Below are 17,381 nucleotides of genomic sequence, written 5' to 3'. Positions count from 1 at the left end.
GTGCAAACATCCGATTTCTATTATCTGTCTGCTAATAAGGGTCATTTCTATATCTGAATTTGAGAAAACTATGCTGTCCAGTCATCACAGTGACCGAAATATACTGTCCCCCATTTTCTTTCTTGTCCTGTTTTCATAGAACTCCCTTCCACTTAATTGTATAAGTATGAATGGAAGAGGTGTAAAATAGTCTCCTTGAGTAGATCAGTTGGATCTGAATATTCCCAACGGTCTGTGAGGTCATTTTGGTGAATGATGTTTGAGAACAGAGATGTCTCATGTTTATAGTGACATTTACTTTTTCTGCGTCTTATTGTCTTAGGAGCATGCACCAACACCGGATCCACCATTAGAAGAATATCTTCTGAATTACAGCTTTAAGGTATTTTCTAGATATACAATTTTTTAAAATATAAGTCTTCCCATCAGTAGACTCTCCATATTATATTTATTTATTTAACACAGATGGAATATGGTTGAGGTCATGGGCCTTGGTGGTTGGTGATGGTTTGGTGGTGGGTGGTCTACAGCAATGTGTACATATCAGATATCTATTTTGCTTCTGTTAATATGAGTAATTTTTATATCTGCACCTGATAAAACTATCCTGCCCAGTCATCACAATGTATAAAATATTCTGTATTTTTCTTACTCACCCACTTGTATGAACATGAATGGAGGAGGTGTAAAGTAATCTCCTTCAGTAGATCATTTGGATCTGAATAGATCTGACAGTTCATAAGGCCATTATGGGGAAGGATGTTTGAGAACAGAGATCTCACATCTATAATAGAGTTCTCTGGAATCAAATTGAATAAGAAAAGGTTCCGTACAGAGAGTGCTTGTTATGTGGCCGTGGTGCACTGCTGGCTGACTGACAGTGATGCCTCAATCCCTGATCGTGGTGATAGTATGATGATGGTGATAGTATGTTGTTGAAGGGCAAGTTACTCCACCCAGTGCAGAAACACAGGGCCAGGCCAGTGCCTCCTATTGAGAAGCACATCGCAGCAATCTGCACCCAGGAGCTTCTAAGATAACAGAACTATACAGGTCACTCTTTCTTGCTTTAAAGATATAAGAAGTTGGGCAGTCAGGTAACATGACATTTTTCAGACTTTGCAGTCATTACTCATAAGATCTGGTTGACCTGATGTCATCATATTGTGAATGTAGCAAAGTAGGCAGAGCTAGATTAAGGATTTGGGGGGCCCAGGGAACTTGAAAGAGGGGGGCCATCAGGAGATTGATTGAAGAGCACACAGACTCAGGCATTGGGCAGCAGGAATGCAGGGCTGCCAGGCTAATGCTTGCAGATTTTAAAGAAACATATGTTATACAATTTCTTTCATATTTCAAATGTATCCTCGCTTCTGCTGAGCAATGGGAAGTGTCTGTGTTGTGGTTCAGTTACCAGTTCATGGGTTTAGTAAGGGACACATGTGATTTACACAAGTTTTATAGCCAGCTAATTGGGACAGTCCACAGATTATAATCAAGGTGTCACGAGCTGCGGCGGTACTCACAGCCGCCGTGGCTCGCTTCCTGCGCCCCCTGTCATTGTAGCGCCACGTCCTGGCAACAGGGAACAGCCGGGCGCATGCGTAAGGTTAAAGAAATAGCTTGAAAGCTATTTAGGTGTAATTTATTAATTAGCGGGGGTCTGTGTGTTAGTTCAGAGCTAGGCTCTGATTGGTTCTCTGTTGTATTTAAAGCAGTGAGGTCTGCAGCCTCACTGCCGGTTATAGCTTTGCTGTTATAGTTCTGCTGACCTGCTTTTGATCCTTGTTCCTGTCCTGTGGATACTCTGTTGGATTTCTCGTGTATGACCCCTTGCTTGGAATTGGACCCTGCCTGTTGTCTCTTGTGACCCTGACCCTTCTGGCTTGTACTTTGGACCCTGCTACCTAGCTCGTGACCCCGACCTCTGGCGTGTTTTCTGACTACCCTGCTTGCCTGTGACCCTTGACCTTGGCTATCATTTTGATTATTCGCTGCTTTCTACAAGTCTCCTGACCTGCCACTGTGGTCCTGTATTACCAACCCACACTACACCTGGAGCTAAGTCCTGGGGGCATCTGAGTACCGGTGAGCGCATCTAGCTCTAAGGGAAAGGCAGCTGCTAAAGGTGAAACCTCCGTCATCAGTTCTGTGGGTTGGTGATCAGGGCCAGCGCCTAACACAAGGTTCTCAAATTTTCCCTAACATGATCTTGACTACATAGTGGCCCAGGTTCCTCTTGTAAAGAGCCTGTGAAATTAATTAGTAGTAATCTATGTATGAAATGTAAAATTTACATAACTTCAAATTTGCAATATCTTCCTAGGTTCTAGTAACTCCTGCTCTTGTTATAACAATTCACTGTATTTTCTCTGTATTCATTTTTAAAACACATATTCTCTCTCTGTAATAACATCTACTTTTTCTGCTCCTTTTTGTCCTATTAGTGCGCACCGAGACTGGAGTCACCGCCCCCAGGATTTTATCTGGATTATAGCTCGGAGGTATTTACTAAGATACAACTTTCTAAAAATATAAGTCTTCCTTTCAGTGCCCACTTCACATTATATTTATTTTACACAGATGAAACATAATTAAGGTTGAGGCCATTGGGCCTTGGTGGTGGTGGTGGTGGTGGGTGGTCTAAAGCAACAGCAAGCTGGATGGAGGGGTGGGGCAGAAAAAAGGAATCCAGTTCAGGTAGCAGGTACAGCAAATGATATGTGGAAAAATCAGATTTCTATTATGTTTTTCTTATATGAGTAATTTCTATATCTGGGCTTGCAAAACATTTGGGTTTCTGTTGAGAACATGACAAAAAATCAACAATTTCCACACTTGCTGCCTAGGTGTGATCTTTGGCTCAAAACTATCCTTTATTCCCCACATCCGATCTCTATCTCTCTGACCCCCTGACCAACATTGCTGTGTGACTAGATCATATAGCCCACTGAGCACTTTTTACAGTTGCAATCTGACCAATATACAATATATAGCACTTAACCTCATGTATCAAACTTACATTGTCCCATAGGTTGTAAGCTTGTGAGCACGGTCCTCTTACTTCTCTGTCTGTCTGCATTACCTAGTACTGTTTTATTACTGTGTTTGTATCCATTTGTAAAGCGCTATGGAATATGCTGGCGCTATATAAATAAATGATGATGATGATGATAGTAGCAGAGGTAGCAAAAGTCACTACAAAGCCCAAGGAGTAGAGCTGGACATCTGGAAATCTTCTACCTCCTGCTAAAATTCATCTCTTTAGGATCAAGTGTTAGATTCGTGGGGGTTTCCCATTTCTTGCAAAGTTTGTAAATATTAGGGATGTGCACCGTCCACTTTTGGTGTTTCGTGTTTTGTGTTTTGGATTCGGATTTGCTTGAGGTTATGGGTTCGGATTTGTTTTGCAAAACACCTGACGAAAGGTTTTGGTTCGGATTTAAGGTTTTGGATTCGAATTTATTTTGAAAAAAACATAAAAAGTGTTAAAAACAAGTTTTTTGGTTTATTTTCACTCCTACGCTATTATCAACCTCAATAACATTCAATAACAATCATTTCCACTAATTCCCAGTCTATTCTGAACACCTCACACCTCACAATATTGTTTTTAGTCCAAAACGTTTCACCGAGGTATCTTTCTGGACTGCATAGTGCAGTGGTCCCGGGACACAATTTGGTACCGGGGCCACAATACCTCCGCCTTCAAATGGTCTGAATTCCACTGCACAGCTGCCTGCTCCTACATCCTCTGCAGCATATACAGGGTGTAGTTCGAGCGTGTCAATACCTCTTGTTTTTGACGATGACAGGTCATTTTCATTAATTTATGATTTGGCAGCAACAGTCAATGTTGTTTAATATCTGATACGCCTCTATCTGGACTGCATAGTGGAGTGGCCCCATTACCCAATTTGGTACCGGGGCCACAATACCTCCTCCAACTTTCAAGTGTAGTGTTTATAATTTATAAAAACTACAGTAGTTATAGCACGTCAATAACTCTTGTTTTAGACGACCATGGTACAGAGCATTCATCATTGAGATCCCATCAAGTATGTGAAAGACAGACAGCGTCGAAGTGTTATTTGTTGACTTTGTTAACCAAAAAATTCTCGCTGTTGCAAATATTCGTGCAACGAAGAGTGACTTTTTCATTTAAAGGCTCAAGCTTTCAAGTGTAGTGTTTATACATTACAGTAGTTCAAGCACGTCAATACCTCTTGTTTAAGACGACCATGGTACAGAGCATTCATCATTGAGATCCCATCAAGTATGTGAAAGACGGACAGGGTCGAAGAGTTATTTGTTGACTTTGTTAACCAAAAAACTGTCCCTGTTGCAAATATTGGTGCAATGAAGAGTAACTTTTTCTATTAAAGGCTCAAGCTTTCAAGTGTAGTGTTTATAACTTATAAACACTACAGTAGTTCTAGCACATCAATACCTCTTGTTTTTGATTATGACAGGGCATTTTACTTTTGGTTTAATTTGTTGAATTTGTTTTAATTTTGTTTTACTTTGTGCTCATGGCAAACGACTGTTGAATGGTCACATAATGGCAAAAAAAGAGTTGCAAGATGGAATTGTCCTTGGGCCCTCCCACCCACCCTTATGTTGTTGAAATAGGAAATGCACACTTTAACAAACCAATCATTTCAGCGAAAGGGCCTACCAAACTGTGCCTGAAATAATTGGTTTGTTTGGACCCCCACAAAAAGAGCTGGCAAAGAAATAAAAGAGTTACAAGATGGAATTGTCCTTGGGCCCTACCACCCACCCTTATGTTGTTGAAATAGGACATGCACACTTAAACAAACCAATCATTTCAGCGACAGGGCCTACCAAACAACTGTGGCTGAAATGATTGGTTTGTTTGGGCCCCCACACCAAAAAAGCTATTCATCTCTCCCTGTACACAACTAAACAGGCTCTACTGAGGCAAGATGTCGTCCTCATCCTCAACCTCTGATTCCTCTCCCCCTACAGTGTGTACTTCCTCCTCCTCACACATTATCAATTCGTCCCCGCTGGACTCCACAACCACAGGTCCCTCTGTACTATCTGGAGGGCAGTGCTGTACTTGATTGAGGAATTGATAATTCATTTTTATGAACATCATTTTTTCAACGTCCTGAGGAAGCAACCTCCTTCGCCGCTCACTGACCAGGTTCCCCGCTGCACTAAAAACTCTTTCCGAGTACACACTGGAGGGGGGACAACTCAGGTAAAATAGAGCCAGTTTGTACAGGGGCTTCCAAACTGCCTTTTTTTCCTGCCAGTAACAATATGGACTGTCTGACATGTCTATTTGGATGGTGTCAGCAAAATAATCCTCCACCATTTTTTCTATTGTGACAGCATCCAATGCAGCAACAGTAGACATGTCTGCAATGGTTGGCAGGTCCTTCAGTCCGGACCAGATGTTATCAGCATCCCCGCCAGCGGCTCTTTTAGGAAAACTGAGCTTTTTCCTTGCAGCCACAGATGTGGAAGAAAATGAGGGTGGAGCTGTTGGCATGTCACGGTCCTCTTCAGAGGACAATCTCCTGACCAGCAGGTCTTTGCATTGCTGCAGACTTGTGTCCGCCGGAAACAGAGACAAAACATACGCTTTAAACCGAGGATCGAGAACGGTGGCCAGAATGTATTCCTCTGCCTTTAAAATAGTGACCACCCTCGGATCCTGGCAAAGCGTACGAAGGGCTTCATCCACAAGAGCTACATGCTTGGTGGAATCGCAATGGTTTACCAGCTCCTTCCTCACTTTCTCCAGCTGCTTCTGCAACAGCCTGATCAGGGAAATCACCTGACTCAAGCTGGCAGTGTCGGAACTGACTTCTCGTGTGGCAAGTTCAAACAGCTGGAGAACCTTGCACAACACGGAAATCAGTCTCCACTGCGCTTGACTCAGGTGCATCCCCACTCCTTTGCCTATGTCGTAGGTGGCTGTGTAGGCCTGAATGGCCTTTCTTTTGCTGCTCCTCCATCCTCTGCAGCATATAGAGGGTGGAGTTCCAGCGCGTCACAACCTCTTGTTTGAGGTGATGGCAGGGCAGGTTCAGGCTTTTTTGATGTACCTCGAGCCTGCGGTAGGCACTGGCAGAATGCCGGAAGTGTCCAGCAATTTTGCGGGCCACCGCAAGCATCTCCTGCACACCCCTGTCACTCTTGAGGTAATGCTGCACCACCAAATTAACGGTGTGGGCAAAACATGGGACGTGCTGGAAATTGCCCATATGCAATGCCCGCACAATGTTACTGGCATTGTCTGACAACACAAATCCCCAGGACAGTCTAAGTGGGGTAAGTCACTGCAAAATAATTTCCCTCATTTTCTCTAATAGGTTGTCAGCGTTGTGCCTCTTATTAAAGCCTGTAATACACAATGGTGCCTGCCTTGCCACAAGCAGACGTTGTGTAGATGCTGCTACTGATGCAGCTGCTGCTGTTGCTGCGGAAGGGGATGCATCTACCCAGTGGGCTGTCACAGTCATATAGTCCTTCGTTTGCCCAGAACCACTTGTCCACATGTACGTGGTTAAGTGGACAGTGGGTACAACCGCATTTTTAAGAGCACTGAGGACACTTGCTCGTACTTCTCTGTACATCTTTGGTATCGCCTGCCTAGTGAAGTGGAATCTCGACGGGATTTGGTACCGGGGACACAATACCTCCATCAACCCTCTAAATCCCACTCCACTGATGGCGGACCCTGGGCGCACGTCTAACACCAACATAGCAGTTACAGCCGCAGTTATAAGCTTTGCAATAGGGTGACTACTATCATATTTTGTGGTCATGGCAAACGACTGTTGGACGGTCAATTGTTTTGTGAAAGACGTAGCGGTCTTACGAATTCCCCTCTGGGAAGATGACCGACTAACAGCAGCAACAGCAGCAGTGGCAGTAGTAGGCGTACCGCTGCAGGATTCCTCGGATGAATTCCGTATTGGAGAGGACTCAGTCTGGCTGGTGACATGGCCTGCAGTACTAAATCTGATTGAGATCATGGAGGAAGTTGACAAGGAGGGTGTTGGTGGTGTGTATCCAACAGGACCAAGGGATTTAGGTGTCCCTGTACTGATGACGGTCCTAGGCCCAGTTCCTGAACTAACCACTGAACTATGAAGGTTATTCAGGTGACGTATAAGGGAGGATGTCCCTAGGTGGGCAAGATCTTTACCCCTGCTTATTTGAGCTTTACATAAGCTACATATGGCCATACATTGGTTGTCCGGATTTGGATAAAAATAACTCCAGACCGAAGAGGTGCATTTTTTGGTCTTCTGACCAGGCATGACGATGGTCTTTTTCATCCCATGGACATCAGCTGTTTCCCCCCCTGGTGCCTCATTTACAATAACCACATCACCACCCTCATCATCAAGTTCCTCTACAGCGCCAGCTACATCACTAGCCTCCTCCCGGTGTACAACATTGACACCTTGATTATCCAAATCTGGATCTACACTGTGGGTGATCCTTCCAACATATGCAGAGGGTGTGCTGCAAATGCTGGATGGAGTCACCTCTTCCCGTAGAGTGATGGGAAGGTCAGGCTTCACAACCACCAACACCCTTGGACTCGCCTTGGGGATTTGTGATGTCATCTGTTTAGAAGGCAGAGTTCTTTGCTGTTTTGTTGTTGTTGCTGACAGCATAACTCTCTTAAATTTTTTGTAGGGGGGGGAGGAGCAGGGCTTAGATCCTTCGGTGAAGCTTGACCACTAGTCATGAACACGGGCCAGGGCCTAAGCCGTTCCTTGCCACTACGTGTCGTAAATGGCATATTGCCAACTTTATGTTTCTCCTCAGATGATTTTAAGTTTCTCTTTTTGCTACTTTTTGAGAATTTAGGCTTTTTGGATTTTACATGCCCTGTACTAGGAGATTGGGCATCGGGCTTGCCAGACGACGTTGATGGCATTTCATCGTCTATGTCATGACTAGTGGCAGCAGCTTCAGCATTAGGAGGAAGTGGGTCTTGATCTTTCCCTACTTTATCCTCCAAATTTTGGTTTTCCATTATATGTAGCACAAGAGAGCATACCCCTAAGCCACACACACTCGGCAAAGCCTTTAAAAATTATATGCGGCACAGGAGAGTACCACTGGACTTATACTGCTGAATCAGTGAACTTTGTAATATAGCAGTACCAATGGACTTATACTGCAGAATCAGTGAACTTTGTAATATTGCAGTACCACTGGACTTATACTGCTGAATCAGTGAACTTTGTAATATAGCAGTACCACTGGACTTATACTGCTGAATCAGTGAACTTTGTAATATTGCAGTACCACTGGACTTATACTGCTGAATCAGTGAACTTTGTAATATAGCAGTACCACTGGACTTATACTGCTGAATCAGTGAACTTTGTAATATTGCAGCACCACTGGACTTATACTGCTGAATCAGTGAACTTTGTAATATAGCAGTACCACTGGACTTATACTGCTGAATTAGTGAACTTTGTAATATTGCAGTACCACAGGACTTATACTGCTGAATCAGTGAACTTTGTAATATTGCAGTACCACTGGACTTATACTGCTGAATCAGTGAACTTTGTAATATAGCAGTACCACTGGACTTATACTGCAGAATCAGTGAACTTTGTAATATTGCAGTACCACTGGACTTATACTGCTGAATCAGTGAACTTTGTAATATAGCAGTACCAATGGACTTATACTGCAGAATCAGTGAACTTTGTAATATTGCAGTACCACTGGACTTATACTGTTGAATCAGTGAACTTTGTAATATATCAGTACCACTGGACTTATACTGCTGAATCAGTGAACTTTGTAATATAGCAGTACCACTGGACTTATACTGCTGAATCAGTGAAATTTGTAATATAGCAGTACCACTGGACTTATACTGCTGAATCAGTGAACTTTGTAATATAGCAGTACCACTGGACTTATACTGCTAAATCAGTGAACTTTGTAATATTGCAGTACCAATGGACTTATACTGCAGGATTGTTTTTGGATATTTTTTTTTTTTATTTATTTTTTTTCTAATTATTATTTTTTATTTTTTTTTATAACTTTTTGAATTTTTTTTTATAACTTGGGAATAATGGGGAAATAACAATGCCCTTAGAAGGACAGAGCACAGGACACAGCACCACTGGACTGAACAGAGCACAGCACAGGACCCAGCAGCACCACTGAACTTAGAAGGACAGAGCACAGGACACAGCACCACTGGACTGAGCAGAACACAGCACAGAACTGAACAGCACAGAACTGAACAGCACAGCACAGCACAGCACAGCACGAGATATAGCAGGACAGAGGACCACCTAACACAACCTCCCTCTACCCTGATCAATGCCCGAGTGAAGATGGCGGCGGCTAGCGGGGAATTTATAGAATACGAGTATCGCGAGATCCGACAGCGGGATTATGACTCGGAGCCTCGGTTTCAGTTTTGCAATTGGGGGGAATACCCGGATCTGTCTCAGATCCGGCTCGGATCGGCAACGTTCGGGTGGGCTCGGATTTCAGATATCCGAGCCCGCTCATCTCTAGTAAATATCTGCTAAATTACACTATCAGTTACTCTGATATCCTACTATTAGTCTGGGGATGGTCTTCTCATTTGTTTGGTTCACGTGAAGTGCTATCTTGTTTTACGAGTACTAGGAATGTATCTTTGGCTGTAGCTCCTAAAATTTCAGTCCATTATTGGTATTTGGCATCCGCATGTAGATTAATGTAACAGACGCAACACAAATATAATCTGCCTGGTTTGTTAAACCATGCGCATGTCCTTTTGGCTTTGTCTTTCTCTACCTGTGTCTTTTATTAAGCTGACATTCTGCTATCTATATGTCCTCTGTTTCATTTCTGTCCAATGCTGTCTACTTCTACTACTAGGAATGTCTTGTTATAATAGGTTACTACAAGTTACAGCTCATCTGTGATATCTCCATCAGCTTAAAAAAACAAAACAAATTAATGCACATGCAGCCCCAGGAGTGAATTGCATAAAATTAATGGTTAATTCACAACTTTAGGAAATTGTACCTGTGTACATGGTATACCCCATTGTGTAGTCATTCTTTTAATATGCATACATTTTATCAACAGTCAGAATCCTCAGCATCTGATGAAGAGAAGACAACTGAAGATGCTGGATGTGAAGTTCCCATCAATGTGGTATGGTGGCTTTTTTACTTCATATTTAGATGGATTCTCTGCTTATTAAGAGAATAGGACAATATAAGTTTCTCATTATCTTTGAACATAAACATGCAAAAGTACAATTTGACTGACTGACTCTTTGTGCCATCACAATTCTACTTTTGTGTGAATGCACCTATTTTTCCAGGTAACACATGCATTTGGGTATGTTTGTGAAGTTGCAAAAGTATTGCAGTGTCTGATGGGAGGAAACAGATAGATCAGGGGGCAGCTTTACTAAGTGCAGATACGGAGCACAACTGTGTCTAGTTTTGCACTGTTAGTTAAATGAGCTAGTTTGGGCAGAGAAGCTGCTTTTAGGGAAGCAACTGAATGTTTTGATGTTTGTAAATGAGCCTTAGTGCTTTTGTTGTTCATCACATGACTTTATTAGAACACATATCGGTGAAGGAAGCTGGTAAAATTTATTATGTCCGCACAATTTGTGCTCTTTAATTAAATTACATTCAGAGGAGGGAATTCAATTAACAGCATTACTCGTGAGAATAACGCGTTCCGTGCACTATTAATGTTACTACGGTAATAGTGCACATTACTATCGTTAGTACGGTAATTTCCACGTTAATTTTCGCTTGCAGCTCTGAAAGCCTTGAGCAGAGAGCCGGGTTAAAATTATCGTACTAACGATAATAGGGCGTGGGCCGAGTTATTCTCATGAGTAACGCTGCCAATTGTATTCCCCCGTAGAACACCCAGGCCTGCAATAACAACTAATCCTTGTTACATTTACTAAGATCAGTATCAGTTTTCTTAGCAGGCTTGGGGCTAGATTTACTATCAGGCGTGATGCATGGCGGCTTGAAGCCGCCATGCATCGCGGCGGTTTTCCGGCGAGTTTGCATTGCAAACAGCCGGATTTACTAATGGGCGCATATCAGCTTCAATTTGAAGCCGCCGGCGATGTCACGGCGGGATGTAATGCTCAAAGCCGCTGCCGGCTTTGAATAGAACATGGCGCTTTTGCTTTAAATGACGGCGTTTTTGTGTAAAGGCCGTTTTTTTGAAAATTACACCTGTCTCCTGGCCTGTTACTATTGCCTATTTTCAAACTCAGGAGATTTGACATCACAAGTCCTATATAAACCACTGGCCTGACACTTTTTTCTCTGATAGGGTTTAGAGGAGTTTTGTGAGAGGAGTTTGGAGGATAGTGGTTTGCTGAGAGTTGGTGAGAGTTGGAGTTTGGTGGATTGGTGGAGCGATATCTGTTTGAAGTGTGAATAGTCCTGTGGTTTTTTCCTGTTTTGTACATTTATTTTCTCATTTATTTTCTGTCTTGTATTTTTTGTATTTGACTTGTCCTTTGTCTGTGTTACTTGTGTGTGACTGTGTGGAGAGTGTGTCTGTAGGTAGTGTAGTTTGTTCTTTGTGTTTGTAAGTCCTTCAGTGTTTTGTGTTTTTCTGTCTTCTGGGTAAAAATGTCCAGAGATAGGAGGGGAGAACAGGCTGAGGAGAGGGAGATGGAGGTTGAGGGGTCAGAGGAGGGAGAGGGAGAGGTTGAGGAGACAGGACAGGGCAGGAAGACCAAGACAGGGAGGAATGTGCGCTTCTCACATGATGAGAATTGTGTGTTGGTGCACAATATCATTCCCTGCTACGAGGTCATCCTAGGGAACCTGGCAGCCCGGACTCCTCTAAGGCGGCGTCACCAACTGTGGGGGAGAGTCTGTGATGCCGTGAACGCGATGGGCCCACTGAAGCGGACAGTGGCACACTGCCGCAAGCGCTTCTCTGATATTAAGAGGAGGCTTAAAGAGAAGATGGCCCAGGAAAGGAGGTCGACAAGGCGCACGGGTGGTGGCCCCCCAGTTCGTATGGAGTACACCACGTACGAGGAGGAGCTGCGCCAGATAATGCCGGCTGAAATTGTAGAGGGCATAAATGTCCAGGACACCGACTCGCCCTCTTTTGGCCAAGTAGTTGGTGAGTTATTTGTTTTTTTTACCCTAACAGTATTTTAACTGCTTTTCTCTTTTTAAAACTGCTTTTCTCTTTGCAAAACTGCTTTTCTCTTTTTAAAACTGCTTTTCTCTTTTTAAAACTGCTTTTCTCTTTTTAAAACTGCTTTTCTCTTTGCAAAACTGCTTTTCTCTTTTTAAAACTGCTTTTCTCTTTTTAAAACTGCTTTTCTCTTTGCAAACGGTTTTCTTTAAAAAAAAATTTTTGTTTTTGTTTTTCAAAGTGTATTTTTGCCTCTAATAGTTTGTAAAGGTTTTTTTTTTTCTCATAGAAAAAAAAATAACAAAATTGCAAACACATTTGTGCAATAAACAGTATATTTGGAAATTGTTTTTTTCTGGAAATACATTGTATGCTTTTTCTAATACATCCAGAATCGCCAGGACCGCAGTTCAGTCCCAGTGCCAGACCTACACCTCCACCTTCAGTGAGAGATTCGGGCACAGACGAGCAAGCAGGTACGTGATTTCTGTTTAGGAGAGAAATAATGGAGTTAATTGATTTTCTGTGCAAATGTTGCTGTCAATTTTTTTTATTTTTTTTTAATTGTTTGCAATGAGAAGTTAGGGCTACATTTTACTAAACTGATATGTTGCCTATAGTAACCCATCAGAATATACCTTTACTTTATTTATTGCATTCAACAAAATGACAGCTAAAATCTGATTGGTTACTATAGGAAACATCTCCACTTTTTATAGCATGCAGTTTAGTCAAAATAACCCAGCATGTACTACACAGTCCAAATGATAATGGGTATTAAAAGGATAATAAGTGCATCCGTAAGCAGGTAGCATAGGACTAGAAATCAGGAATGCAAACATTGTGAAAGAATCTGTAGTTGCTAAAGAATATTCTTTCCTATCCAGTGTTCAGAATGCAATATACAAACATATTATATACTATATACTTACCCTCATTTTTCATACACAGGGCCCTCTTCATACCAGCCACCTCAGGCGGAATCCCTGGAAATGTCCCCTGAGCCAGAGGATCAAACGACCATCACCCTGGTAACAGTGGATGCCCCTGTGTCTGGCCTCCAGGAAGTTTCACCTGGCCCTGCTGAACCATCACACCACCAACCTGCACCTGAAAGTATGGACCCAGCCAGAGAAATGGCGCTGTCTATTGGCGCATTCCAGCAGCAACAGACATTGTTCATGGACAGGCAAACTCGCCACATGTCACAAATTGCGGCCCAGTTGAGGCGGATACACCGCTCCAATAGTCAACTCCCTGCTGGAATCAACCGTCTGGCAACAGCTTTAGAACAGACCAATGTGCAGCTGGCCCAAATGACTGGGGCTGTGGAGGCCTTACATTCCACAGTACGTGAGGGGAATGCCAATGTGACCCGGCTGGCAGGGCAACTACATTCAGAAATTGTAGCCCGTTTACCGACACCTATGTCTTCAGCCACCACCAGTGCCGCTAGTACGCCTACCACATCTCTACAGAGTACTCCTCCAAGGAGAGGTGCTCGCACCAGGGGTGGGCGAGGGAGGGGAGAGAGTGGCACCAAGCATAGCGATATGCCTGCAAAAAGGCATCGCTAGCACAATGTTTCTTATTGATTAATGTTTTGTCAAGTTTCTATAACCATTATGCGTTATTATTTATTGTGTTCTGCAATAAATGCAGTTAAATTTCTATTGTGTCAGTCTTTCTTTTCTGCACATTAAACAAGAGTATACTGATTTTTTAACAACTATGCACAAATTTCACTTAAACATTGACCTCTGACTGTCACATTCCAGGGATGTTCATATTTACCACATGAGGAGTACACACTATCCTGTTTTTAAAGGTTCCAATTTACAAAACATTTAAAATAAAATACTAAAATTGCACTCACATAAAACACATTTTGGAGCAAAAAATGTTTTTCATACTATGTACTTACACGTAAAGTAGTTTGCAATTAGACTGTCTCTAATCTCCCTTCCGCCCTCTGTGCTCTGCACATCACCAGATGTGACACGTACCCCTTCTTCTTCACTGTCTACTGCAATAATCGGTGGGGTAAGTTGATGTAAAGCCAGGTTATGCAGCAGACAGCAAGCCAGGACAATCTCAGATACCTTTTCAGGTGCATACATAAGCACCCCACCAGATTTATCAAGGCACCTGAACCTGGTTTTCAAGAGTCCAAACGTACGTTCTATGACACCTCTAGTGCTTATGTGTGCCTCATTGTATTGGTGCTGTGCAGGAGTCTGAGGATGCAGCAGAGGAGTCATGAGCCAGGAGCGACACCCATATCCTGAATCTCCTGCAATAAAAGTAAAATGTTAGCTACCATTTACTTTGAGCATGTTGTACAGCAGTTAGCATATGTGAGTCCATTTGAGCAAGGATAAGGGATATATAAAACATGCAAAGTACATACCCAAAAGCCATCCCTCCGGCATTTCACCACTTTCAAATTTGGCATAAAGGGTAGACTGTCTCAGGATAAAGGCATCATGACATGACCCAGGATAGCCTGCAACAACACTCAATATACGCTGGTTAGCATCGCACACAACCTGCACATTCAGGGAGTGGTAATGATGGCGATTAACAAAAACCTCTGCCCTGTGGTGAGGTGGTCTCAGGGCAATATGAGTGCAATCTATTGCACCCATTACATTAGGGATACCTGCGACCCTATAGAAAGCTCCCTTGAGCTCATGCCACTGTGACTCCTGGCTGGGGAAGCTGATATAGCTAGGGCACACTCTTTTAAGGGCACTTAAAACCTGTCCAAAATGCCTTGAAAATGTCGGCTGCGTTATGCCAATCACTCTGGAGGACACAGATTGAAAGGAACCTGTTGCCAAAAAGTGAACTGCACACAGTAGTTTGTGTAGTCCTGACACTGCATTAGAGCGGCTGGTTGTAGGCTCCAAATCATCCTTCATTTGCTCATACAGTGCCATGAGGTTAGTACGATTGAGGCGAAACATTTGTACTACCTCCACATCAGCCAAAGACTCCAGATTCAAACGCACTGGAAATGCACGTGGAGTACGGGGTCTTTGCAGGCTCCGCGGAACAGATGCCAACTGCTGTTCATCCTCCTCCTCCTGGCGCCTTTCTGCCTCCATCAGGTAAAAAGCTGCAAACATACACTGGCAAGAATGCACCACATTACCTGCAAAAGCCATTCTCCAACAACCCCACACCTGCCAAATAATGAGGGGCCCTTTTTGTAAGCATCATGATTAACTGCTGGTCAATAGACGGTGATTGTCTGTGATTGCTTCAGGCAGAAAAACCATTTTTCACATGTGGATGGCATTAGCATTAAAATAAGGGTTAACTATGTAATGCAACAATTCCCATCCTAGTTTCTTTGAGGCAACAGTATTCTAGTGGTTTTTTGGAAAGTACAAAACAACTAGAAAAGGAAAGGTGAAATGATATTTTACTATGCAATCATACTGGGTAAAAAAATAATGGAAAACAAAAAAAACAGTAGCCTGAAATTTCATGACACTTTGCCCATTTTCTATACACAGTCCTAATGGGTCATTGGACATGAAATAAGCCTTTCTCTTATGGTCTGATTGGCAAAATACCTGAAACAGCACACTGTTTGAACCATCACGCCGCTCACAAGCAGCGCTTTCATTTTGGTCTTTTGAATGGCGGTTTTCCGGCGGCTTTATAAACCCCCTAATAGTAAATCCGGCTGTTTGTATGTTGAACATTGTTGAAACCGTCATGGCGCTTTACACAGAGGCGGGTTTGAAAACATCTTTTCTGGTCGTTTGGACGGCGGGTTTAGCCTTAGTAAATCCGGCGATGGCTAAACCGCCGCCAAACCCGCCGAAAGTCAGCGGGTTTACAAACACGCCTGATAGTAAATCTAGCCCTTGGACTCAAACTTTTTTCCCTTACAGGATACACATGTGAAACAGACAGCAACAGACTGTCTTCATGCTCTATGCAGCTTGGTCTCAGACTATACACCATTCCCACCAGAAAGACCGCAAGCCTCAATTGATGACATCCCTCCTTCCATTCCTGAGGTCATCACTACATCACCGCAGGTGGACACAAGAGAGATCACCATCGAAAATGATGCACAACCAAATTTTTCATTCTTATGTTTGTGCTCATGGTGCTGCCTTCCAGCAGACCTGCAGCAGCGGAGGCAACAGCAAACATCTGGCCCCCGGACAGGCTCGGACTGGCCTGCAGGGCAGCAGGACTATCCACCGGTAGGCCCCGCCACATTATAGCCACGCCCCCTCCGTTGTTAGGGAGGAGCTAAGAAAACAGCTGACTCCCGACTTGCATACAATTCATCTTTTGGACATACGCGAGAACAGGAAGGGACAGATGCGTTCCACAGTGGAACGCAGGCACCTTCCTCTCCAACAGTAACAAGCACGGACCACGAGAAACATCCTCTGATTTCAGCACACTGGGTACCCGGCCACCATCTCTATATACATCGAAACTGCAAGTAAACAAAGTTAAATTTGAAAGCATCGCAGCAATAACCATGTGATATATGTGGACAGTGATCTGAATATTTATATTGCACTAGCAGAGACTTAAAGAAATACCAATTCCCATCTACTGGACTTGTATGCTATGAACATTATTTTATTGAGATATCAGTGACTGTGTTATATCTGGATCAATGCAGCATTTATACCCACTGCCATTTGCCTCCCAGTAGCTAGACTAGTCCAGGTCTATATACCTAGGTTTGTCTGATTTTTTTATGTATGTTCAATTGATGCCATACCATATGTATGTATATAGAAATCAATGCCTAATAATATAAATACTGTGGTTTAATTGGAGTATTTTATTTGTCTATATTAATGTATTTTTATGTATTTTAACCAGGATTCAATAAATTGTGATAAAACTAACATTAAATGTTATCCCACTAATTGAACCGAGCCTCTTGCTCACAGCCTAATACAAGATATAGAAAAATACAAATTGTATTCAAGATAAAAGAATACAAATTTTATTATTAGCATTACACTTGGAATAATACATAAGTCAATGAGCGCTTAACTTTCAGTATATTATTAGTTCGTAGAGAGGGATAACCTGTGTTAATGCTGCTCTTGCAACAGTAAGGGTAGAGTGCAACTCCTCCCCCCCCCCCCGTTTTTGCCAAAAACTCCCGTTAAGCACACTACCACACAGGTGCAGAGAGTCGCATCTGGGCTCTCTGA

General features: G+C 42.9%; 1 long non-coding RNA gene across 1 annotated transcript; it reads left to right on the top strand.

The window, feature by feature from the left end:
* The first annotated feature begins 231 nt into the window (after positions 1-231).
* On the top strand, positions 232-16,958 carry LOC142105955 (uncharacterized). The gene is made up of 3 exons (XR_012679727.1): positions 232-382; positions 10,117-10,185; positions 16,080-16,958. It is a non-coding gene; the product is annotated as an uncharacterized LOC142105955 (long non-coding RNA).
* The last annotated feature ends 423 nt before the right edge of the window (positions 16,959-17,381 follow it).

Source organism: Mixophyes fleayi, chromosome 1 (assembly GCF_038048845.1).
Source record: "Mixophyes fleayi isolate aMixFle1 chromosome 1, aMixFle1.hap1, whole genome shotgun sequence".
NCBI lineage: Eukaryota > Metazoa > Chordata > Amphibia > Anura > Limnodynastidae > Mixophyes > Mixophyes fleayi.
This window is presented reverse-complemented; position numbering and strand designations above follow the sequence as displayed.